We start from the raw sequence: 24,312 nt of genomic DNA on the forward strand, positions 1-24,312 counted from the left end.
GGGAAATATCACATTGGCAGTGGGCTTTAAGAAGCCCAGAGTTCCAAGCTAAAGAAAAAGTTGGGCATTTAAAACCATGAGATCAGAAGCTAAAGAAATGGCTCAATAGTTAGGAGCATTCATTGGCTGCTCTTCCAGAGGATGCTGGTTCAATCCAAAGCTCTTCTAACCTACACAGGCAAGGCATCCACCATGCCAAATGCTGCTACTAGGTAAAACAAAAATTAAATTTGGGTGCTGGACAGACAGCTCAGTAGTTAAAAATGCTTGCTACTCTTCCAGAGGCCCTGAGTTTGCTTCACAAACCTTAACTTATATTGTACCTAAGTTTTCCTTTAAAAGCAAACATTAGCGCCAGATGGTAGTAGCACTCATCTTTAATCCCAGCACTTGGGACAAAAGCAGGCAAATCTCAACTTTGAGGACAGCATAGTTTAGTCTACACAGTGAGTTCTAGGACAGTCAGCTATATGAAATGAAACAGCTGTATGAATGAAACCCTGTCTTGGAAAAAAAACAGTAAAATAAAAACATTGTTTTGTAACTTATAGTTTATTTTATGTGTCTTGGTGTTTTTCCTACATGTATATATGTTTTACATGTGTGCCCAGTGCCCTCAGAGTTCATAAAACAGCTTACTGGATTCCGCAGGAACTGGCATTTCAGATGGTAACCATCATGTCGGTGCTGGGAACCAAGCCTGGGATCCTCTCTCTGCAGAACAACTATTCTTAAAAAGTTGAGCTTACCTCTCCCATCACAAGTACCTTCTTTAATCTCCAAACTAGAGGATGTCTTCCAATTTTTAATATGAAATCTATTACAAATATAGCTGATTTTGTATAATTCTATGTTTATCAAAAAGCTAGCAGATAAAACACCATTTTAAAGCCTTCATTATTAATACATGTGATATCTACTCATCCATGCTAACCTTGACCTGAGTTCACAAAAACTAGAAATACACACACTGATGGCTTACACTGTTTATTCTCCCTAGTGCTAGCTTATACAAAAATTACACCATCTTTCCCTTTAGTTCACTAGCTTTGCTAACTGAAAATTAGTTACCCAGAGATGCTTCATTCAAGAGCTATTCAATATCTAAAACCTTAAAAGGCTAAAATGGGGATGGACTAAACTGCACAAAAGCCAGTGCAATGCGACTGATGAGCTTCAAAATTCTTTGAACTACAGACACAAGTTCAAAAGACACAAGCACAAATGAACACCTGCTAGCAGGCAAAGGCAGTAAACACACACTACTTTAATGACAGCTTCTTGAGAAGCTGAGGTAGGAGAATCCAGCTTCAAAGCCAGCCTAGTAGCAAGACCCCATCTCCTCAAAAACAAAAATCAAAAACGTAGATGTGGTAGTTCATTTCTGTAATCCTAGAACTCAGGAGACTAAGGCAGGATAATTCAAGGCTACCCTGAATTATCAAAGCTACACAGTGAGCTCTAGATTTGCTGGAATGAGGCCTTGTCTCACTACAAAACAAAACAAAACAAAACCATGGCTAGAGAGATAGTTCATCGGGTAAAGGCCCTCTCCTCCTTGCCTCCCGATGACCTGAAAACCTCAGCCCCTGCATGGTAGGAGAAAGAGAGACCCCCACAAGTTGTCAATCCTCTGACCTCAACACTACCACTGTGGTACAAACAAGCATCATGAAAACACACACACAACACACACACAAATAACTTTTTTTTAAGTGACTGCCTCCATTTTAACTTTCAGAAATAAACCACTTACTATAAGGTTACTGCTTTACTATCTTAAAATGGACTTTTCTTATAAGGCTAACTAAACATAACCAAAGTCACAAGCTATAGTTATTTTTTGGTTTGTTTTTTTTTTTTTTTTTTTTTTTTTGGTTGGGGGAGGAGGCTTTTTCCTTTTCACTTTTGGTTTTTTGAGACAGGGTTTCTCTGTGTAGCCCTGGCTATCCTGGAACTTGCTCTGTAGACTACCAGGTTGACCTTAAACTCAAAGACCCCCCCTGCCTCTACCTCCAAAGGCATGCACCACCACAGCCCAGTTCCATAAGCTATATATAGCTTTCATGACCAATCTATCTAGGAAAGATCTGTTCTTTACTCAACACAGTATTATTGAGCCCTAAGAAATTTTAGGTCTGGCACAAAACATGCCTTAGAATCTAAATGCTTTCTGAATTAATCTAGCAAAGCAAGTTTAGTAATAGCACTCTAAAGCAGGCATTGTGGGGGAGAGGACATGTTCCTTTTGGACAATAACTAATTAGCATGTCAACAGGACTAAGTTGGTTAAATTCATAAACAAATTTCTGATTTGCCCAACAAAACACTACAAAGTGCAAAGCCAAGCATCTGGGAAATACAAAGTTGTTGTGCAGGTGCCATAACAAACTACATCCTATCCATGACCCAAAACGCCTCAGAAATTATACAACTTGCAGTAGAATTTTCATTTTTCACATGTAAAGGAACCATAAAAATCACAAAATGCTGTGATATAATCAACTATAGCCTTTCAAGTTGTGCTAAAGTTAACTAAAGCAGGTGTATACAGTGTTATGTTAAAAGTAAGAAAACTTAGCCAGGCGGTGGTGGGGGCACTCCTGTGATCCCAGCACTCTGGGAGGCAAAGGCAGGCGGATTTCTGAGTTCGAGGCCAACCTGGTCTACAGAGTGAGTTCCAGAACAGCCAGGGCTATACAGAGAAACTCTGTCTCGAAAAAACCAAATCCAAAAAAAAACAAAAACAAAAAAACAAAAAAAAAAAAAAAAGAAAGAAAGAAAGAAAAAGTAAGAAAACTTGAATACCAGAGAACAAAAACTTAGAGCTTCTTAATTCATATAGCTGCACATATATAAAGTCTTCTGTAGAGCACGAATTGTACGTCCTAAATACAGTGTGCCTAAAGGACTTGTAGGGCAATAATTCTAATTAGGGATGAACGTGGCCAGTCAGATTTTTTTTTGGTCAAGACACTATCCAGTGTAAAAACTCAAAACTAGATTAAAATCAACAGGCTTTGGGCATAAACCATTTAATTATTGTATCACCATTAATCTGATCTCATTAATTTGTTTCAAGTGACATATAAATTTAATTTTATGTATAAATATTTCTAAAGTTTCTTATAATTAGAGTGTAAAGTTACTTATCTCTACCTGTCAACAAGTTTTTCAATAGCTAAACTAATTTTAAAAAGCCAACCTTTCAAAACACAAATGAAAACAGAAGAGCAGTAAGATAGGTAACAAGTCCCACATGAGACAGTAAACCAGTGAACTGATCAGCTGGTAAAGTAAGACTAATATTAAAGACAGATGTTACCACAATCAATGCAAATTAATGTCTAATAAAGCAATTCACTATTTACATGTTTGCTGTGGCAGCCCTGAGTAGGTTCTTTATAAGTAAGGACAACATTGAAAAGGCTATAACAAATCGCTCCCTTTCAAGCAGAGTATACACTGTCCATCAATAAACTAAAGCTAAAGAGACAGCTCAACAGGTAAGACCAGATACATACTGCTCCTGCAATGGACCCAACTTCACTTGCAGCACCCACTCTGTCACAACTGCCCAACTCCAGCTCCAGTGGATTCAATATTCTCCTCACCTCTGTACAACCTACACTCAAGACAGACTGACAGACACGCACTATTACTTAAAATTAATAAAGACAAAATACTTTTTTAAAAAAGAAAAGGCTCTGAAACTGAGAAAGTACTGCTTCTAAAAATCATGTTTAGAAAGAATCTTGGACACAGAGATCTGCCTCCCAAGTGCACGGAGTAAGGAATGTGCCACCTCACCTAGCTAATGACCAATCTAAATATTTGATTTGACCAATCTAAAGACCACAGGAATAAAAGAAATAAGGAGCCAGTTGGTGGCCGGGCACACCTTTAATCCCAGGAGGCAGAAGCAGGCAGATTGTGAGTTCAAGCCCAGCCTGGTCTACAGAATGAGTCCCAGAACAGACAGGGCTACACAAAAAACTCTGCCTCGCAATATCAAGAAGGAAGGAAGGAAGGGAGGGAGGGAAGGAGGGAAGGAGGGAAAAAGGGCGGGAAGGAGGGGGGAAGGGAGGGGAGGGAACCTATCTTCATATTAACAGAAGTCTACTCTTCCAAGAATAGACTTTATAAGATTTAAAAATTGTGACTCACGCTTTATATATCCCAGCACTCAGGAGGCAGAGGCAGGTGGATCTCTGTAAGATGGAGGCCAACCAGGTCTATGTACTGAGTTTCAGGACAGCCAAGACTACACAGGGAGTCTTTTAAAAAGAATAAACATAAAAAAATAAAAACAGACAGACTAACTTGTTTTCTAGAAACACTTCAATACTCTTGGGAGAGAGATAAGGAGTCAGATTTCTGGAAGAGAAACAAGTACAAGGGGATTAAGTGTCTGGTCCAGCAAGTCATCAGTGAACATAAAACCAGAGAATTAAATTATTTAGTCTGCAAAACCTAAATAACCTACCTTTCTTTAAAGTACCTACAAATTATCACAAGATGAAGATTTTCACCCAACAATACATTTCATCAAAACACTATTTCAGAATTGAGTATTATGAGCAAGGAAATACTGCTTACCCAAAAAACAATAAAACAAACAGAATGGACTTTAAAATATATTCATATCCATATTCATATCCATATATTCACCATCCAAGCTGATGGTGGCAAGTGTGATAGCTCATATCTGTAACCTAGCAGGCAGGAGAGTTGACATAAGGATTTCAAGGCTATCCTGGGCTACAAACAGAATGAGTCACTATCTCTAAAAAAGGTAAAAGGACAAAAGGAAAAAGGAGTGGCAATATTACAATGTTTTCAAGGACATTCTACTATTCAAATTTCCGGCCAAGGAGCAATGGAAGAGCAGATATGCTCATTATAATTAATTCTTAACAAACTCCAAAAGTTTCAAAGGCATACTAAAATATACTTCCCTCCAAAAATAAAATCTTGTAACAATGCCTTCTGAATATTACTCCCTTAAAACACTTACATCTAGATTTTAAAAAACCATTAACTTTTTACTTTTAAATATTTATAATTAAGACTCAAACTATGACTTTAAAATCTGGTATTCTGTTCCTCTCTTGTTGTTTAGGCAAGATTCCCACTCACCCTTAAACTTGTTATTTGGAAGTACAATGCCTACATGAAGATACTTCCCAACTGACAAAAGGATTAACCCAGAAAGTGTCCAAAGCAGATCTTTTCTATAGTATGTACTATATGAAGTTCATTGAATAGCAATTCAAAGTATTTCTATAACCAGTTAAAATTTACTTTTTAGCAAAATCTGACAAGGCAGAAATTTCAACTGTCAAAAGGGAATTCACTTTCCAGGATTCTAGGAAACAGAGCTTACTATAAAATAGTCTCAAGGCAGTTTGCTTAATTTTCCCAATCAATCAATCTGTCTGTCTGCCACCACCCCCCCACACACACACATTCTAATGTAAGTTACAGATCACTAAAGAAGACAAGGCACTGAAATGTCTGTGTTCAAACTCCTGAAGTCTAATTCCCAGGTACCTGGCAAGCTGATGGTGGCCTTACATCCACCCAGCTCCAGAAGTATCTTCTCTCCTTTAAAACTAACATTGCATATACCATTAAAGCAAACCAAAATACATAAAAACCTAAAGGCCTCAGCTAAAGTGTACTTGACTTACTTGGTTAAAAAAAGAGCTGACAATCTAGTGTCAGTTATTAACATCTAAAAGGTTAGAATCCAAATGCTCTATTTTGGCCACTTTTGGAAGCTTACATTATTTTTGTCAGTCTGTAGCATGAGACTCAGATATTACATCATCCAACTCCTGACTACTGCCCCATTACCCAGGAAGCTTCTGGGTACCTGAGACACTGCTTACCAACTACATACTCTCTGAGCTCTTGATGTTACTGCCCTGCGGGACCTGCTCTCAGGCAGCTTCACAAAGACATCTATCTACTATGCACCCACTGCAATTCCATTTCCTTTACCTTTTGGGTGTATTCTTCACAATGTATAGCCACACATCTATTCAGTCAACAGAGCTAAGTGTAAACACAGCACATACTGCCCAACTTGAAAGTGGGTGGTCAGATCTCCCTTATTCCTTTCCCATTCACTTGTTGTGGAACTAAAAGCAGGGCTCATCATCTCTTTGATCCTAAAAGAATTAAGATATGGTATGAAACTGAATGTCCCTTTATTCTCTGTTAATATCAGTCTAGGATCCACATCCTGTGTCCAGTGTCCCAAAATTCTAGTTCTTCTAAGCCTAAAAGTAATCCTCTCTAGTTTTTTTTTTCCTCCTATTGGACATTTGCACTCTACCCTTTATTATCTCTCAGTGACCTAATAATTTTGGACCCTTTATTGTCTTTTGGGGTTTTTTGTTGTTGTTGTTTGATTGTCATTGTTTTTTTTTTTTTCCAAGACAGTGTTTCTCTGTGCGGCCGTGGCTGTTCTAGAACTTACAAGGCCGGCCTCTTAACTCAGAGCTCTACCTGCCTCTGCCTCTCAAGCACTGGGATTAAAGGCAACCCACTGCCTGACCCCTTAATATCTTAAAACTGTAAAAACTCCAATCTTTCCTCACAATTCCACACCTTGAATCTTCCAAACTCTTAGGTAACCTACTTCTGAACCCTCTCCGACAGTCATTTCCTGCTTTAAACATGGGCATCCTACTTCCCTCAGCACACCAACTCATACAACTGCCCCTTCTAGTTACAGCCATGAACCCATAAATCCCTACACCACATCCTTTTCTTCAGCATAGGTACTATACATTCCTTTAAATAGTCTACTATAAAATACCCTTTCTTCCCTTTCTTCTGTCCCCTGCCTACTCCTTTCACTTCTTCCTCTACACTGATTTCTTCCCTACTACTTCTTCCCTACTACTTCTCTACACTTCTTCCCTACTACTGATTTTCCTTCCAACATACCCAGCTTCCATCTTCCTCCTCATTCACAACTTTTCTCCACACCTCCTGCCCTGGGAATATTTCCATTTTTCCCTACACTTTACCGACCACTCCCATAAACATTTTTCCTCTACCTCCCTTTTGCTCACCATCCCACTCTCCATCCTGCCACACACCCCATCCCTTTCCAGGGTGCTCCCAACCTCAAGGTTCCCTCTTCTACTGTTGCCCACTATTATTTTTCTCACAAACACCCTCCATCTCACTCACTTCTGCTGCCCTTTTACCGCTACACACACCTCTTGCCTTGACACAGCTCTCCACCCAACCTAACACCTCCACCTAACCTCCTTGGCCCCATTTCTCTCCCTAAGTCCTCAAACTCAGTCCCTGTGTCAACCACTCCTCCTCCCATTAGCTCCAGCCTCCTCTCCACTGAATACAGAACAAATACTAAGCCTTTTCGCCCTAGCCTGTCAACCCTTTCCTTTCTCTCCCCCCCCCCACCTCCCTCCCCATACCTCTCAGCCAGATACTCACTAGGGAACTCCTAGTGTCCTGTGCACGCGCACACACACACAAACACACTCATCTCCTGCCTGAATACCCTCAATTTCACCCACCACCATTTGAGAGAACCCCCTCCCCAGACACTCCTTCCCTCCATCTTTTGGGGCTCAGCCTGCCCGCCACACTCCCAGCTACGGACCCCCTCCTCCGCCATTTCCCTTCAGGCGTCCGGTGGCCTTCCCACTGCCTACCCCATTCTCTGCCCCTCACAAGCAGCGCTAACCAGAGCATCTGCGCCTTCCATTTCTGCCTAGAGGTGCCCATCTTGTCCCTCCCTCCACCACCTCACTTGCCCCTGCCCGCCCCAAATCCCCCTACACTCCCGTCCGAACCCCCAAACGGAACGTCCTCCTTCCCTCTCGAGCCCGACCTAGGCCCCCATGGGTCCCCCAGGCCTGCCCTTGAGGCCCTGGTCACCGTGGGGCCGGGTCCCTCAACGCTCCCTGTTCCCCCAAATCTGCCCACACCCAGTGCCCGCCCCCCGAGCCTCTCCCCGGCTCTTGCCCGCAACGTCCTCCAGCACCTGCCCCGAGCCCGGAACCCTCCCACCTCCCCAGAGCTCGCGCCCCGCACGCTGCCCACGCCCTCCGGAGGTTCAGGGCCGGGACCCGCGACCCCGACCCCGAAAGCAAGCAAGGCGGCCCGCAGTCCTGAGGCGGACCAGCCGGGTACCGCGGCCGCGGCCACAATGCTAGAGCCGCGGGGCTGGGACTGCGCCGCGCTCCTCGCCTCAACAGCCGCCGCCGCTGCTAAGGACGCACAACAAACAATGCGGGGCCCGGGCAGGCTCCGCCAACTGCCTCAACCGCCGCCTCAACCGCCGCCCGCCCGGGACAGCCCGCCGCTCAGGCGCCGGCCCCGCCGCAGCCTACCCGCGCCGCCGCGCTCCGCCCGCGTCCGCTCCCCGCTCCCGCTCCGCCGCCGCCGCCACCTCGTCCGCCCGCGTCTCCGGCTCTTCAGCACAGCGGCGGCGGCTGCGGCGGCTGCTGCCTTGGTGGCGCTCGCGGATCCGAGCTCGGCTTCGGCAGCGACCGCGGCGGCGGCGGCGAACACGTGACGCCGCCGAGTACGCCCATTGGCCGATCCAGGGGGCGGGCCCCGCGGCTGCTGGGGAACGGAAAGCCCGCCCCATCGCCCTCCGCGCGCCCCCTGCACGCGCGCTCTGCTGCACCTGAGAGCTCCGGCCAGCGCCCGCCGCCGCCGCGCCGCGCTGCCGCCTGCGTCAACTGCGCACCTGGGAGCGCGCAGGACGCTCAGGCCCGCGGCCGCCGCCTGCACCTGCGAGCCCGCTTACGTAAACTGCGTCCCGCCCACCTCGCGGTGCCTGGCCCGGGCCGCAACCACACCTGAGTCCCGCTGTGCATGCGGTAAACGTTGCTGGGCGGAGGCCAGCTGCTGAAAAGAGCTAAGCGCGCATTAACTTCATAACTGCAGGTTCCGAGAGCCGCTCCCCGCCGCAGTGAGAGCCGGCCTCCCCAGGTTCTGCGCCCCGGTGCGGGATGCTTCCCTATCCCCAGCCTCAGCCTTTACGCTAACGGAGTAAGCGCCGCAATGTCTCCCGGGTGGAGGAGGGGCAGGCAGTACCTTGGCTGAGTAAGAGACTCCGATCCCTCCTTGATTCGCTCCCCCTCCCACTTGCGGGTTGTGTGACCTTGGCCAAGTTACAGAACCGCTCCAGCTTCAGTTTTCACTTCACAGAAACTAAAACAGTAATTCCTATTTAAGAGCCGTTGAGCAGATGGCATAAAACAATAGATATGAATTTTCCTGGCACATAGCAAGCACTGAACAGAAATCAAAATCTCCTCTCCCTACGCTACCCTTTCCCTCCTTATTTTCCCTCCTTCGGACTGGAGTAGACTGGCGTTCTGGTGGTGGTACTGGGATTTTACAGCTCTTTGCTGGCATCTTCTTACTGCCTAGCATTCTCCCAGCCTCTACTGCGTATGTGTTGCGTGCCCCACACTGTGCAGGATGCTAGAATGCACTGCCGAATAAGTCAAGGTCTTCAGCCTAAAGCAAATTCCAGGCAATGAACCTGACCACTTAATTTGAGCAGACTGTAGGGGACTGACCTCCCAAACTCCCCCCATAGGTCCCCTTCTCATCCTGATCCTGTACCAGACTCAAATATTAGCAGCTCTGGACTGGAAATAATGCTCAGTGATACTTGCCTGACATGGACAGGGTCCAGGGTTGCATCCACAGCGCCACCAAAAAATATTACCCCTGTACTTCATTCACAGAATATGTTAATAGTTAGAGTTAAAAGGCTTTGGCAGTATGGCCTTCAACTTCAGGATATACACACTTCCCTCTTCCCCTCCTTCAAGTCAACTTGAGCCTTAGTTAACAATAAAACTGTCCTTTCCAACCTATCCCCAGGTCTGTAACATCTTCTAAACTTCCTGAAGTCAATGCAAAGGCCCAGATGACTATGTCTGATTGGCACCCCCCTTCTAGCCTTCTGGAAGCCTGGTTGTTCTATCAGTTCAAAACATACTCTTCCTGGAGCTCCTTGGCTGCCCCCAGACACAGGGCTAAGACCCTCCCTGCTTGCACATCACCCAGTTCAACAGTGCATTATGTCACTGAGCTGTAATTGAACTCAGTATCTTGCCTGGATTGTAAGCATCTTGAGGAAAGGTTCATCCCTCTGCCTGAGTAAGTTAGGAGAGACCACATACACAGGATCACTAACATTGGTTTTTACGGTATGAAAAGTCTGCCAGGGAGAAGAGGCGCTGCAGTGCACGGTCCAGGCGCTGCAGTGCACGGTCCAGGTCTGCTGTGCACTAGCTGTGTGACCTTGGCATATCTAGGTCTTAGTGCCCTCATCTGTCAAGTCAAACACAATTTTGCATACCTCAGAGTACTGTTACAAGGAGTCAGTGAGACTACATCTAACATATGTGGCCCTTAGAAATCTAACACTTATAAATGTATTGCTTTTTTTTTAATTGGGAAGAATACATGGCATTAAGGTTTCAATAGCATCTCTTATTTTGGTTTTTATTGAACTTATAACTCCAAACACTCAGGACAGAAACGAGCAAGGGAGGGTAGGCTAGAAGTCTCAGCAGAAATGGGTGTTGCTGCCCAGCCTGACGAACCAAAATTAAAATCCCACATGGTGTAAGGAAAGAACTCACAAGTTATCCTCTAACCTACTTCCACAGGAGTGATATGCACATGTGTGCCAACACTCATACATGCACAGCATAAAAATAAAAATGTTTTAAAAAATTAAGTAAAACGTTGAAAAACAAGTAAATGATACAAAAGTAAGGAGAGTGTACAAGTTCATGTTTAAATGACCATCACATTCTCTGTCCCTGACTCCACTCCACCGATACTTGCAGAGAAAATTTTGTCATGTCTTACGTTTCGTGTCCAGAGAAAGATGAGAGTTGTAACCAGGTGTGGTGATGCCCACTTGCAATCCTAACATTTGGAGAACCAACAAGGAAGGATCTGAACCTCAAAGTTAGACTCTGCTACATAGAGGGTTATTGGCCAGTCTGGACTTTCTGAAACTCACCTAGGGGATGAGGTGTGGCTCAGCTGGAGAATGTGTGTCTAGAAGCTTGCCTACCACATACATGAAGTCCTGGGTTCCATCCACAGGAGTGCATAAAGCAAGCCTGTAATCCTAGCAAATGACAGGTAGAGACAGGAAGATCAGGACTTCAGTGTCATCCATAGGTATTTGGCAAGATCAGAGACTGAACCCAATGGGGCTATGTGTACCTGAATGGGGTGGAGGGTGGGGATGGTTTTGTTGTCCTTACATTGTTTCATTGGTTTGGTTTTATGTTTGGGGTTTGTTTGTTTGTTTGTTTGTTTGTTTTCCAAGACAGGGTTTCTCTGTACAGTCCTGGCTATCCCGAGGCTCCCTTTGTAAACAAGACTGACCTCAGAGATTTTCCTGCCTCTGCCTCACAGGTTTTATGCTTTTTTAAGGAAAGAAGGAAAAAGGTTACAAACAGCTCATTGTCTATGATATGTATGTTATATTTGCATAAATAAAACATTAGAAAGTATTAAACATCAATCACTACTGATTTTGCCTAGAAAATAGAATTGGATGTAAAAGCAAAGAACTTTACTTCCATATTGCCCTAGTTTTTTTAAGTATATATCTTTAAGTTATGTATATGTATATGTATATATAACTTTGTGTGGGTATGTGCATATGAGTGGAGGTGCCCAGAGAAACTAAAAGTGTCAGACCCTTGGAGTTGGAGTTACAAGCAGTTGTAAGCCACCCACTGCGGTTGCTGAAAACCAAACTCAGGTCCTCTGCAAGAGTAGCAGCTGCTCTTAACCACTGACCATCTCTCCAGCTCCTGCTTTTAAAAAAACTTTTTTTTCTGCTTTAAACTCTAAAGAATACAAAAAGCCAGGCTTTGGTGGTGCACACTTTAATCCCAGAGAGTTTGAGGTCACCTGGTCTACAGAGACTTCAAGGACAGCACAGTATACAAAAAACAAACAAACAAAAAACTGTGTCTCAAGAGAAAAAAAAGAAGGGGAAGATTATTGTATTCTGTCTGCCAGGGTGTTTTTCCTTTAGTATAAAGAGAATAACCTGTTTGGTTGTTACTGTTGGGTTTTTTTGTTTTGTTGTTTTTTGGTTTTTGGTTTTTTTGGGGTTTTTTGTTTGGTTGGTTGGTTTTTTTTTTTTTTTTTTTTTTGGTTTTTTTCGAGACAGGGTTTCTCTGTATAGCCCTGGCTGTCCTGGAACTCACTCTGTAGACCAGGCTGGCCTCGAACTCAGAAACCCGCCTGCCTCTGCCTCCCAGAGTGCTGGGATTACAGGCGTGCGCCACCACCGCCCGGCTGTTAATGTTTTTAATACAGGGTTTCCCTGTGTAAGGCTAGCAGGCCTAAACTCACAGAGAGCCACCTGGCTTTGCCATCAAATGCTGGGATGGGGGGCATGTACCGCCACACCTGACTGAATACATCCTTTTGCTTGTGTATTCTTCTTTTGCAACATTCTGCATAATGTTGTATCTTAAGGATCAGTTAATTAAACTACACTCCCTATAGGGGTATTACATTCCTCCCAGTATTTCCATTATTATAAACAGTGGGAAGATAATAAATGTTGTAACATCCTAAAGTTCACACTACTTCACAATAACACCTGAGTTCAAAGAGCAGCATTGCCTGCTTCAGCCATTCTTTTTTTCCATTTTGTTTTGTTTTGTTTTGTTTTGTTGTTTTTTTCAAGACAAGGTTTCTCTGTGTAGCCCTGGCTGTTCTGGAACTCATTCTGTAGACCAGGCTAGCCTCGAACTCAGAATCCACCTGCCTCTGCCTGCACCACCACCGGCCAACTTACTTTAGCCATTCTTAGCTCAAACACTGAGATCTGATATGTGGCAATCCCTAGAGGTTTGGTTTTTGGTTTTTTTTTTTGTTTTTGTTTTTTTTTAAAGGAGGCAGACAGCTATGCTGTCCCCATCCTCATTAGAGGAAAGAAAAACACAAATAATTATATTTTTACCTTTTTTTTTTTTCTGAAAAGAGGAGTGAGCCGGGTGGTGGTGGTGGCAGCGCATGATCTCAGCACTTGGGAGGCAGAGGCAGGTGGATTTCTGAGTTTGAGGCCAGCCTGGTCTACAGAGTGAGTTCCTGGACAGACAGGGTAACCCTGTCTCGGGGAAAGAAAGAAAGAAAGAAAGAAAGAAAGAAAGAAAGAAAGAAAGAAAGAAAGAAAGAAAGAAAGAAAGAAAGAAAGAAAGAAAGAAAGAGAGAGAGAGATAGAGAGATAGAGAGAGAGAGAGAGGAAGGAAAAAGAAAGAAAGAAAGAAAGAAAGAAAGAAAGAACGAAAGAGAGAGAGAGAGAGAGAGAGAGAGAGAGAGAGAGAGAGAGAGAGAGGAAGGAAGGAAGGAAGGAAGGAAGGAGGGAGGGAGGGAGGGAGGGAGGGAGGGAGGGAGGGAGGGAGGGAGGGAGGGAGGGAAGGAGGAAGGAAGGAGTGGATGGACTCCACTCTAACTTCCAGACACACACTTGATCCAAAAGTCACTGAAAGATGACACTGTGGCCAAGGAAAGAAATATCTAGAGCAATACAATCCAAGAGATGTGGCAATTTAAATTTAACATATATAAAAGTAAACAGAATGCTGGTCTAGAGGATGTTATATCTCAGTAGGTAGAGTGCTTACATAGCATACAGAAAGTCCTGGATTCAATCCCTACCACGGCATAAAACCAAGCAGTATGCCTGTAATCCCTGAGTTCGGGAGGTAGAGGCAGAGGATCAAGAAAGAATTCAAGGTTATCGTTAGTGATATAGGATATAGCAAGTTCCAGGTCAATCTGGGCTACTTGAGACCCTGTCCAAAAAAAAAAAAAAAGGAAAGAGCGGTAGAGGAGGGGGAGAAATTTTAAACTAGAAAAGCACTAGGCACAGTTAAAGTTCTCCACAATTAGGTCAGCACTGACCCAGGAGCTCAATAGCAACTTAACAATAACAGCCGCACCTCACTTGTTCAGGGCCTTCCAAAGCCCTCGTGCTGGCAAACCGAGGTAGGTCTAGCCATCTCTATTCTTCTCCCCTCACTACTCCTGTCTTCCTTCTCTTCTGTTACAAAATCAGATACTGACCAACAGCCAGGTCTCTCTCTGGCGCCTGGGTGCCCCCTTTCCTACTGTCTAAGGGGCATCACTCCGTAGCTTGTCCCTCTTCGATGTGGCCAGTCTCTCTCTCCTGGATTCTTTCCATTATTAAACAGTCCCTCTCATTGTTTTTTGTTTTTGTTTTTTTTTTAATGAAACAAGATCTCCAGGTCATTCATGTGCGTGCTACAAGCCTGAGAAGCACTGGCCCAAATGCAACAAGGACACATTCAGATCAAATGAGGCCTGCAGAGCCTAGGTACATTGGCCATTGCTGACAAGACACTCCAAAATGGTAAATAGCCCTTGGTACAGTACGAACAAACCCAGACACAACCTTTATTCACTTTGCATAGAATTTGCCTCCCTGGAATGGTAAGTCATGCTGGAATGGACTTTGCTCCTTTGAAAACTGGAGTGAGTTGTTACCCTTAGATAATTACCTAGTAAACTTTCCCCTACATAAGTATTCAAAAGTCATGCAATGTTATGCACACACACCGAAGGACACCAAGCATCGTTGGCTTCCTTCCACTTTAATAAGTGTCACAGTGACTATCTAGCTTCAGCACATGTCTAGAAGCTACAACCAAGAATCCAGAGCTCCTGGCTGTCACCCAGTGGCTACTTGGGACCTATCTGGATACCTGCTATGCTTCTTTCAATTGTTCCTAACTACTGAATCTTCCCCCTAAACCCAAGCCCAAGTCAGTTCCCTAAGAGAGGTCATGTTAACCACTGAGCTTGAATAAGACATAGACTGTAGGCCCTATGTGAACAGAATTTATTGTTTTCCCTTACCATATTCCCTTAGAGACACATCCTGCATTATCCATATAACAAATGCTTGTTGAGCTAGCTAATGTGTTACAAAAATTACCTTCTAGGCCAGCCTGGTCTACAGAGTAAGTTCCAGGACAGCCAGGGCTACACTGAGAAACCCTGTCTCAAAAAATAAATAAATAAATACCTACTTATCTATCTATTTTTTTTCAAGATAGGAATTTTCTTTGTAGTCCTGGCTATCCTGGAACTTGCTCTGTAGTCTAGGCTGGCCTCAAACTCCAAATTCTGTGTCTTAAGTGTTGGGATTAAAGGTATACATTACCACACACAGTTGCATTCCATTCTTTTGGATGACAAACTGATTTCAAAAGAAGACTCTACAAGAACAAACCAGGGAACTAAGGTCAGGAAGCCTCTGGTTCTTCCACAGTTGGTTCTAGCAGTCTGGATACATCTATTAGAGCCAGGCATGTGGTACATGCTTATAATCCAAGCACTTGGGAGATTGAGGCAGGAAGATTGTCACAAATTCAAAGGTAGCCTGGGCTACATACTGAATTCAAGATGAGCCTGCGCTAAATCTCTAGACCCCTTGTAAAGGATTTCCAGAAATCAATTTTCAGTGATTCTGTTAGACCCAAGCAATTATCTAGACTCTAGATTCTAAATAGTGCTAAATAACGACTTTCTCCTAATTCCTCCCTCTGTCTCTGTCCCTCCTTCCCTTCATTCTCTTTTTCTTTTAAAAACAGTATCGCTGTGTAGCCATGGCTGACACAGAACTTCCTATTTAGACCAGACTGGCCCCAGACTCACAGAGATCTATCTTCCTCTGCCTCCCGAGTGGCAGGCGGCACTGGAGGTGTGTACAGTATACTCAGGGCCTCCTCTTTCAGTTTTTCCCAGCTGTCGTTGGTTATAACCCCACACTTACTAGGTAGGAGCCAGGGAAGCTGCTCACCTGGGTAGGACAGCCCACTGCAAACTTCTGGACTGAGTGCCAATGGTTAGACTTCAAGATGGTTTCTGAGGAATGGTAGGTTTCTGGACCTATTTCCAGAGTGTCCCCCTGAATCTTACCTCTCACTGTGCCACAGCATCCTCCTTTCAGTAAGGACTTCTACAAGAAAAAAAAAAAAAGGTGGGAGTGAGACAGAGATGGGATGCTTCACACAGAAGCTTTCAGAGGGTCTTTGCTCTCACTGGAAGAACCACTCTAAGACAGGAAGGGTGTGGCTTTTTGTGAGTGTTTTAATTAAAATCAGCCTAGTAAGGGTTTGTTTGTTTGCTTGCTTGTTTTAAGAGAGGTTTTTCTTTCTGTTGGGAGAAAAAAAAAAACATAACATGGAAGAAAAAAATGGAAATAAGGCTTCCTTCAGTGAAATTTGTACGATAGCTCTGACTTTGAGATCACATAAATGATTCATGCAAATATTTAAATCATTAAATCTTATAAATTTTAAATAATCCCTAAGCCAAACACAAGCCCAAACATGAACATAATGTTATGTGAGATTCAAAACATGTGCATAAAGAAGTCTCTACATGTCATTCTATACAAAACTGGACCAGGCTCCTTCGGTGAGATGGTTCATCCCACCAGCATAAGCAGAAAAATACATACGCTGAGCCTTGGGACATGCGGTCATGTCAAAAATCAAGAGTACACTCAAAAGCTGAACAAAGCCACTCTCAAAGGCATGGTGAGCATTTAAGGGGCTGGGGGTGAGTGGCTCAGTGCTAGAGTCCTTACCTAGCAAGTTTAAAGAGCTGGGTTTCATCCACACACTGCAAAAAATAGGTTCAGGGGATGGGGGTTTGGGAGCAACACAGGACTAACCGGACAGGGTGAGGGGATGGGGCTCTTAAGTTTTTGTGGAAGAAGAATTCTAACAATAACAATGGCCTTTTAGGGGCTGGAGAGATGGCTCAGCAGTTAAGAGCACTGACTGCTCTTCCAGGGGTCCTGAGTTCAAATCCCAGCAACCACATGGTGGCTCACAACCATCTGTCATGGGATCTGATGCCCTCTTGTGGTCTGTCTGAAGACAGATACAGTGTACTTACATATAATAAGTAAATCTTTAAAAGAAAACACAAACAAACAAAAAAGGGGGGCCTTTTATCCAATGGCCTGTAGTCTACAGAGCATTTTCCTGTACTGCATCCCACTACTGCCTGATGCAGACATTCTCAGATTCTATGAGACGTACAGCATCTTCTTCAGACCAATAAGGCATGAGTGCCACTAAATGGTAAATTTAACAGAAACTAGAGAGGTTTGCTTTGTTTGTTTATTTATTGTGTGTCTGGGCATGCATATGAAAGTCAGAGAACAGCTTTTAGGGGAGTCAGCTCTCTTCTTCAACCATGTGGATTCTGAGACCCAAACTCAGGTCCTCAGACTTGCCTGCAGACACCTTTACCTATTGAGCTGTTTTGCCAGTCCCTTAAAGATCTTGTTTTCTTTCTTTCTCTCTTTCTTTTTCTTTTTTTAAAAGAAAAGTAAGTTGAATGTTGTTTTTTTTTAATTCATTAAAAGCTACATTTTGAGCCAGGCGCTGGTGGCCCATACCTTTGATTCCAGTGCTTGGGAGGCAGATGCAGGTGAATATCTGTGAGTTCAAGACCAGCCTGGTCTACAAAGTGAGTTCTAGGATACCCAGAGCTACACAGAGAAACTATGTCTCAAAAAAAAAAAAGCAAACCAACAATAACAAAACCACTCTATTGTGCAGGGCTGGAAAAAGACTCAGTGGCTAAGATCACTTGCTGTTCCTGTCACGTCACGCTCATCTGGGTGCAGGTCCCTCCCTCAGCCCACTTGACTAGACACAGCTGTAACTCCAGTTCCAAGGGATGCTTTCTTCTTGCCCCTGCATGTGTACATACCCACACTCACACATAGAAATAAAAAACAAGTCTTAGAAAAAGAGAACTGTATTTCAAGGGAATCCAACTGAAATTGCGTGATTTTCACCTGACCCTTCTAGATGTCTGAGGCTTCTCACAGCAATAAATAGAGAACATCATTTAAAAAACAAAAACAAAGCAACAGCAGCAACAAAACTGAACCTAGGACTGACCCTGCAGCTCTTTTATGCTCAGTTGGTCCAAGTAGCCAACAGCTGGCCCAGATTCAAAGGGGGAGATGATACAACTCAAATTGGGGGGACGGCAATGATACCCAGGAGTTAATGACCAGGCAGGAAGGAAACAAGACCCACAGATGGGCATAACAATTGAGAGATGCTTTTTCCTCCACGAAAAGCATATACTGCATATACCCCCAGACCTGGGGCTGCTAGGCAAGTGCTGAACCACTGAGCCACAGGCCCAACGCTATGTGTGTGTCTTCAGTGTGTGTCTTCAACCCCTTCCTTTCTAGTGCCATTGTCCTGGTACACCCACCCCCTCAGCCCCCCCACCTCCTCCCCCTCAGCATATGCTCTCAGCTTCCCTCATTCTGATGTTGGCTAATTGTTGTGCACCCCCTTAAAGTTTTCCAGAAGACCAGACAGGCAAGATCAAATGAGCGACTTAGCAAAGTGAAGCTGCTCAGTGACTTACTGAAACATTTAAGGGAGAGCATTGCCAGGTTCTCTGGGCCTGCTACTCCGGCCACTACGCTGCTTTGCACAGCTCGCTTCTTCAAAAGGGGTCACAGAAACTGCCCTTGCTGAGTTCCAATGAGTCTGACTTTCTTTAAAAATAGCTCATTCTTCAACTGCAAAAAATAACATCTGAGACATTTGTTTAAGTGTGAAACACACCTTTGTCATGACTCAGTACATGCTGAACGGAAGTTTATTAAACTTTCCAAAAGGGGAAAAAAAAAAAGAAATTTCTCTTGAACTAAGGAAGCATGAGAGATGACAGCTTGGGAAAAGGAAAGAAGGAAGCCGAAAGAAGAGACAGGTGGAGCTGAGAGCGAAGCAGCCAAGAACCTTCTCATCTCTGAGGTGTTCAAAAGCTCAGGAAGCATCCACCTTGGATGACCTTCCTCCTCCAGCAAACAGGGTGTGAGCTGGTCCTCCCTGAAGCCTTGTTCCAATGTCACCTCTGCGCAGCCTTCTCTGACCCTCTGGACAATTACTCACGCCCTCTCTTTCTTGAAACACTTTGTACACATTTGTGATTAGCGCATTGTGCTGAAACTGTCAGTTTACAAATCTGTCTCCCGAACAGTAGGAGACACTAGGTGAGTCATCTGTGAACCCCTCTGCCTGGCACGGAGCAGGTGCTAAGGGAACGTGATAAAAGATGTGTCTGGATGCTTTACGTCTTGAAATGACTGCATTCATCCTGAGTTGGGCCCCCATCTACAGACAATGGGAGCCCTGTTCCCAGGGCTACCCAAGGTGAGCTGCCCCCCTGTACCGAGCCCAGGCCCATAACTCCTGCCGTTATCCCTCCTCATCTGGCACCACTGGTAACTGTCTCTTTATTTCTTCTTATTTTTTTCTTTGTAGTGCTACAGATTAAACCCAGGGTTCATAACATATGCAAGACAAGCACCGGCTGACTGAGCTTCATCCCAGGCCATACCTTTCTACACTTTGTAGGCAAAATTACAGACTCGTATCTCTGCAACCACCCTGTTCTAGCAACTCAATCTTCTGTGCTCCATGTCTGCAGCACTAGTGACTTCCATCCACATTGCTATCTTGAAATGGTCAGGTCTGTCTCTGCCTCAGTTTACCTGGCTCTTCAGCAGTATTCAACACCATCTATTTCACTTGTTCTCTTTGGAAACTTACTTCCAGGACTTGATAAACCACCCCTCTCCCCAAACTTTCACCTTGCAGGGTCTTAGCCTGGGCCAGATCTTCTCCCATTCCTCCCTCTGCATATTGGAGTAACCCAAAGAAAAAGCTTCAGGGCCGGGCGGTAGTGGTGCACGCCTTTAATCCCAGCACTTGGGAGGCAGAGGCAGGCGGATTTCTGAGTTCAAGGCCAGCCTGGTATATAGAATGAGTTCCAAGACAGCCAGAGCTACACAGAGAAACCCTGTCTCAAAAAAAACGAAAAAAGAAAAAGAAAAAAAATTGTTGATTACACTCAACTTATTTTGTTTTTTGTTTTGCTGTGTTTTGTTTTTCAAGAGGTTTCTTTATGTAGCCTTGGCTTTTCTAGAATTCACTCTGTAGACTAGGCTAGCTTCAAACTCACAGAGACCCACCTGCTTCTGCTTCCCAAGTACTGGGACTAAAGGTGTGCACCAACACCACTGACTCAAATTTCCTTTTTATTAAAAAAATGATTTTATGTTTATAGATGCTTTGCCTGCATATATATCTGAACACGCTTAACATGTAATGTCTGCAGCAGTCAGTAAGAGGGTTTGTATGCTCTGAAACTGGAGTTACAGGTGATTGTGAACTGCCAGGTAAATGCTGGGAACCCTGGTCCTCTGTTAGAGTGACAAGTGCTCTTAACCACGGAGCCATCTCTCCAGCCACTTAACTTTCATTTTTATACTTTACTTTATTATTTTAAATTATGTGTACATGTGTGTGCCGGCGAGTGAGGAGGTGCATGGTGAGTGCAGTGCCCACAGAGGCCAGGAGCATCTGATCCTCCTGGAGCTGCAGTAACACGTGGTTATGAACTGCCCAGTGTGGGTGATGGGAATTGAACTTGGGTCCTCTACAAGAGCGGTATTCATTCTTTACTGCTAAGCCGCCAGTTCTCCAGCCCCCAAACGCTCAGATTTCTATCCACACACCCAGCCTAACTCCACAGCCTGCTTGCTACTTCCTTCATTGGAGCACTAACAGGCATTTACTATGCCCAAAGGCAAACTCCGATGTCCCACTACTTACCTAGCCCTTCCGGCCACCATTTGAATCTCAGTAAGGAGCACACTTTGCGTAGATGCCACGCCTTCGTATCAGTTCTGCCTCACCATCTCCACACACCACACACTGCAGTTCAGGAAGTTTTGTTCCCTCTGCCCTCAGAGTACACCCAGAACCTGACCTTTGTTCTCGACTTCCCCTGCTACAAACGCTTTGTATCCAAGCAACAAGCTTATCACCGGTCCTCTCACTTCTGGTCTTTATCCTCCCAGCATCTAGAATGAAGCTTAGAAACCCAAGATCAAGGTCAGACCTGCACGCGACCTGCCAATAACTTGAAATAAAACGCAGACTCAGTGTTATGGTTAGCAAAGTCCACGCCCTCTGCCTCATGCCCCTCCCACCTCATCACCTTTCACTTTCTCCCTCCTCTGTGAGGTTTGAGGCCCTTGTTCTCAAACGGATGCTGGCTTCTGCCTGCCTTCTACCTCAGGGCTTTGAACTTCTTCCCTCCGCCTGGAACACTTTCCTCGCCACCTCCAAACAAGCTTGCCTCACTCCCTCACTTCATTCAGACTTCTGCTCTCATTTTATTTATTCAGAGCCCTCCTGAGTGTGAATGCCACACTGGAAACCCTCTCTGACCCCTTAATCTGCTTCCTGTTGCTTCATAAGTACTTATGAATTGTACTTTCCTTTTTCTTTCTTTCTTTGTTTTTTTTGTTGTTGTTGTTGTTTGTTTGTTTTTGGTTTTTCGAGACAGGGTTTCTCTGTGTAGCTCCGGCTGTCCTGGAACTCACTCTGTAGACCAGGTTGGCCTTGAACTCAGAAATCCGCCTGCCTCTGTCTCCCAAGTGCTGGGATTAAAAGTGTTCACCACCACCGCCTGGCGAATTGCACTTTCTTGGTGCATTGGTTTGCTCTGTACTGCATGTCTCCACAAACCCCTAGACCTATCAGCTCCATGAGAGCCCTACTCTGTCACTGTCAACCACAGCTTTCTCCCCAGTGCCCAGAAGAGTGTCTCCTAGACAGGACTGGCAATAGCCACCTGTTAAATGAATGACTTCACTGATTGGCTGAGTGAACACAACAGAATGTGATGCAAATGGCTATCTTATGACTTCCCAGGGAAGGCCTTAAGAAGCCGTGCAGATTGTCACCCCTCTCTTATGGAACACTGCCCTGAGACTATCATGATAGACTCAGTGATAGACTACTGTCCCCAGCCGACATGCCAGAGCTGGTTGAGTTAGCACAGGAAAGCCTACAGAATAGAACTGCCCTGCCAACACACAGCATCCCCAGACACAGTAAAGCATGTCTTTAATCTCCTAGACCTGAGGGCTCTTTTGTTACACAGCAAGCGCAATTGATACAACTTGACCTCCACCCTGGATTCTACTTCACCAATTTTCCCAACTCCAGTTCAACTCTGAAGATCACCAGGACAGTCATTCAAATGTGAACTCCCGCGGGAGCAAGCATTTCATTCAAAGCCTTTAGAACTTCCTGTTTTCTAAGATGATGTCATGCTTCTGCTCTGTGCCTTACCGTGTTTTCCATGACCTCACCTCCGTGTGCATCCGGCACCCTCTGAAGGTTAGTCCCCTGCTATGAGACATGGTTCTCACTCTCTGAAACAGAATCACCCAGGGAGTTTCAAAAAATTCCAGTGCCCGGGCTCCTCCCCGAGAGACTTAGATTTAATTGGCTTGAAATGGGACCCAGGCAACAGCATTTGTAAAAAGCTCCCAAGTGGATGCTAATGTGTAGACAGGGTTGAGAACTATTCAGCTAAAGATCCAAAAGTGTACTTCAAAATTGCTGACCTTGCCATCAAGGAAATTCTAAAGCTTCAAGGAAATATCAAATGATCCTCTGTGCCCGCTTAGCCTTGAGTAAGAGATATTGTGTTCTAAGTTTTGGGAAATTGGTAATAGATTGAAGGAGAATGTTTCTTAATTATTTGAAACAGTCAATTATCAATATTTTATATCCTCAATTTCAAGACTCGTCTGTCTTATATCCTTGATGGTTCTGGAGAAGGCTTTATCTTATCACAAAAGTGTACCTCTAACATCTCTTACTTCCATAAAAAGTGGTAGTGAGAGTGCAGGCAAGCCTTATCGCTGGCAGGATCGTAACCAGAAAGACATCTGTGAGATGCAGCTTCTTTTTTCTGAGTGCAAAGTGCTATGGCCTCCCTGATGCCCATCGATTGTCCCTCGGCCTGCAAGCCTGAGCTTTTAAACCTCGTCTTATATGTAACTGCTACCACTTACTGAGCATTTACCACCATCCTAGGAACTTTGCAAATATCTCCTTTAAGTCCCATAACAACCCAAAATGTGCCCAGGTTTTATGCACAGGAAAGCTGAAGCCTAGAAATGTTGGCTACATAGCTAGGAGGTTTGGGAGGAGGATATCATCCTTGTTTCTCCAGATAAAGTACAGACAACGGTCATACACATCTAAAGCTGCTGGCATGGAAAGCTGGGAACCGGAACCGGGGCCTCAATTTCTGTGCACTTATTGCATGAGCACAGCACATCTGACCCTCCCTGGAACCTGCAACAAGGGCATTTGCAGCAGCATGGACTGATTTTACTGCTAAGCACTCCTCAACTTGCTTCTGGATTTTCCTTTGGGTATCCACACTCGTTCCTCTACATTTGTAGTCTTGGCAAGACTGTCTGTCAATCAAGACTTTCCCCACCCTAACCCTGTGAAGGAGTGGTCCAGAGACACACACTAACCAGGCCCAACACAACATATAGGATTTGAAGCTTGGTTTTGGATTGTTGGTTCGTTTGGTTTTTTTAGAGACTGGATCTCATGCAACCAAGGCTGACTTCAAACTCAATATGCAAGGATGACCTTAACTTCTGATTCTTCTGCCTGTCTCCATGTCCCAAGTACTAGGATTATAAGTGTATGTCATGTTAGATTTGTGTGGTGTTAGGAATGTATCCCACGGCTGAGAGCATGCTAGACAGGTATCTACCAACTAAGCTATATCACCACCTTTTAATTGTTTGTGTGTGTGTGTGTGTGTATGTGTGTGTGATGTTGGGATCTTTTGGAGAAAGGATTTGACTCTCATAGCTATCCAGGCTGCTATGAAACTATGTAACTCAAGCTGTTTTCAAACTGTTGGCAATCCTCCTGCCTCTGCTTCCCAAGTGTTTGATTTACAGACACAAGCTATCAAGCCTGGGTAACTTTGTTTGTTTGTTTTTGGTTTGTTTGTTTGCTTTTCAAGACAGGGTTTCTCAGTGTAGCCCCGCTGTCCTCCAACTCAGAGATTTGCCTGCCTCTGCCTCCAGAGTGCTGGTATTGAAGGTATGCGCCACCACTGCGCAGCTCAATCTTATATTCTTGATATTCTTTTAACTAATTTGCTTTTGTGTTTATGTGCTTGTGTGTGTGTGTGTGTGTGTGTGTGTGTGTGTGTGTGTGCGTGCGTGCGTGCGTGTGTGTGTGTGTGTGTGTGTGTGTGTGTGTGTACATCCGTGCTCTCAGCAACCCTGGAGCTCACTGATTCAGCTAACTTTGCCTAGCCAGCAAGCCCCAGGGATCT

General features: G+C 44.6%; 1 protein-coding gene across 7 annotated transcripts in view; it reads right to left on the reverse strand.

Moving 5' to 3' along the window:
• The window catches only part of Strbp (spermatid perinuclear RNA binding protein), a 134,069-nt gene extending 113,038 nt beyond the window's left edge, over positions 1–21,031 (reverse strand). For 6 of the 7 annotated variants that reach the window (XM_052182406.1, XM_052182405.1, XM_052182407.1 and 3 more), the window contains exon 1: positions 8,382–8,560. The gene's annotated coding sequence lies outside the window, so the exon portion shown is untranslated. Of the gene's footprint in view, positions 1–8,381; positions 8,561–16,008; positions 16,049–20,753 lie in introns of those variants that run through there. The other variant, XM_052182403.1, reaches the window with a different exon arrangement.
• Between the last annotated feature and the right edge of the window lie 3,281 nt (positions 21,032–24,312).

This window comes from Apodemus sylvaticus, chromosome 5 (genome assembly GCF_947179515.1).
Source record: "Apodemus sylvaticus chromosome 5, mApoSyl1.1, whole genome shotgun sequence".
In the NCBI taxonomy this organism is placed as follows: domain Eukaryota; kingdom Metazoa; phylum Chordata; class Mammalia; order Rodentia; family Muridae; genus Apodemus; species Apodemus sylvaticus.